We start from the raw sequence: 2,409 nt of genomic DNA, 5'->3' as shown, positions 1-2,409 counted from the left end.
TAGTTTTACATATATTTTAGTTTATTATTAATTTAGTTTACCATTTATTATGTGAAAGTGTTGGATGAGTTACAGGATGAACCTAATTTGTACTGAATTCAACTTAATAGGAAAAACTTTGAAGCAAATATCTAATGCACTCAACAGGACATTTTAGGTTTGAATTAGCATAGTTTAAAAATATTTCTGTAAATCACAGTTTCATTCTTTCTGAAGCCTTGAAATGTCTAACCCCACCCCCACCCCCCGCCAAGACGGTACAAAGATATGCGGGTTGCCGGTTCCTTCTCTAGGGGATTTTCCGTTCCCAGGGACCTAACCTGGGTCTGCTGCATCTCCCTCACTGGCAGGCGGACTCTTTACCACCGAGTCTTCTGAGAAGAGCACTGATGTACTCTGGAGTGAGCCGTATGTCTACTGATGCGTAAATGGTGTAGAATGGTTAGCGACACAGATGGGGGGAGATGTTATAATTACTCCCATGGAGTTGTCCTGGCAAACACATGTTAATAAGTCATCACCACAATGCTTAGAACCCCTTTACTTTAGTAGTTGTCTCCTCACTCTCACTTCTTTGTGGACATGAATCATTTTATAGGTTAACATTTCAGAAACAGAGAACAGAGTCTTTTCTCACTGAAGAGAACACTCATACTCAGATTTCCATCAGTTCTCAGTGTTTCCTCATAGAAGGCTTTTTTTTTTTTCCAGCAATTTGTATAACCTACTACATTATTGTCTTTCTGGGACATTTATTGTGGAGTTCTGTTTCTCACAGGCTCTTAGGAAATGCCTTTTTTTGTGATCATTAAGCTTCCCTGGTGGCTCAGAGGTTAAAGCGTCTGCCTGGAATGCGGGAGACCCAGGTTCGATCCCTGGGTTGGGAAGATCCCCTGGAGAAAGGAAATGGCAACCCACTCCAGTAGTCTTGCCTGGAGAATCCCATGGATGGAGGAGCCTGGTAGGCTACAGTCCATGGGGTCACAAAGAGTCGGACATGACTGAGCGACTTCACTTTCACTTTAAGCTGTGATTACTTGACATGCTAAGATTTAGAGGATATATTCAAGCAGGTTATCATCAAGCATTCTTTATTTTTTAAGTGTTCTTGTTTTTGTCAGTTCAAGGTTATTCAGAAAATGCAAATACCTCAATGAGGTGTATTTCTTATATTTGCAAGGAAATATCCAATGCAGAGTGCTACTCACATAGGTGCAACCATATAGCATATACAGACCTGGATAATTGATTATAGGTATCAGTGATAACTTTATGTTTAAGTTTTTAAATCTGAAGGCAATGTATCCCTAGTAGAAAAATCATTGAAAAATAGGAAAACCCAGAATTAGCACCATCTTCATGAATTATTGTTAGCAGGTTAGTGTATTTCCTTCCAGTAATTTGTCTGATGCATTTTTATCAGCATATATGTAATTTCATACCTGGTCTTTAATCACTTAGTATCACATCATAAGCTCTTTTCATGTTTTTTGTTTGTTTGTTTACACAGTGTTTTAACCAACATTTTGTTTCTGGAATAATTTCACATCAGGAAAATGTACTTCACTTTCCTCTATTGGATAACCAGATAATTCCAATATCATGCCATTACAAATAGTGCAGATATTAATATCTTTATCCTTGAAGATTTTTTCCTACACTTTGGATTGCTATTTCTTTAGGGTAGATTCCCAGATAAAGTACTGTCTGGTCACTAGTTAGACACATGGTTAGCACTGATAAATATTACCAAGTAGCTCCAAGATGTAATGACATCTGTACTGTTTATGTGCCAGTTCCATGACACTTTGGTCATGCTGATTATTATCATTACAGTGTGAAGTGAAAGTCATTCAGTTGTATTTGACTCTTAGACTCCATGGTCTATATAGTGGAATATGGAATTCCATGGGATTCTCCAGGCCAGAATACTGGAGTGGGTAGCCTATCACTTCTCCAGCATATCTTCCCGACCCAGGAATTGAACTAGGTTCCCCTGCATTGCAGGTGGGTTCTTCACCAGCTGAGCTACCAGGAAAGCCATTATCATCACAGCTTACATACTAATACATAATTCTAAGAACATAAGCAAAGGACATGTCAGATGCACAAATGAAGTAGAGACCAAATATATGAAGAGATATTCACTCTTATCATTTCTTTAACTACCTAAAGAAATTTAAATTAAATTATCATTACAACTTACATACTATTTTAAATTTAAATTTCTTTAAGTAGTTAAAGAAATGATAGGAATGAACATCTCTTCACATATTTGGTGTCTAGTTTCTTTGTGCATCTGACTTGTCCTTTGCTTATGTTCTTAGAATTGTTGTGTTGACTATATTGCGCATATACTGTTATTTCCTTGGATTTCCACATTAAAATTTCTTGATATTAAACATATAG

General features: G+C 37.1%; 1 non-coding gene across 1 annotated transcript; it reads left to right on the top strand.

The window, feature by feature from the left end:
* TRNAS-GGA lies at window positions 816-887 on the top strand. Its single transcript has one exon. It is a non-coding gene; the product is annotated as a tRNA-Ser (tRNA).

The sequence above is a fragment of the Capra hircus genome, chromosome 14 (assembly GCF_001704415.2).
Source record: "Capra hircus breed San Clemente chromosome 14, ASM170441v1, whole genome shotgun sequence".
Taxonomy (NCBI): domain Eukaryota; kingdom Metazoa; phylum Chordata; class Mammalia; order Artiodactyla; family Bovidae; genus Capra; species Capra hircus.
This window is presented reverse-complemented; position numbering and strand designations above follow the sequence as displayed.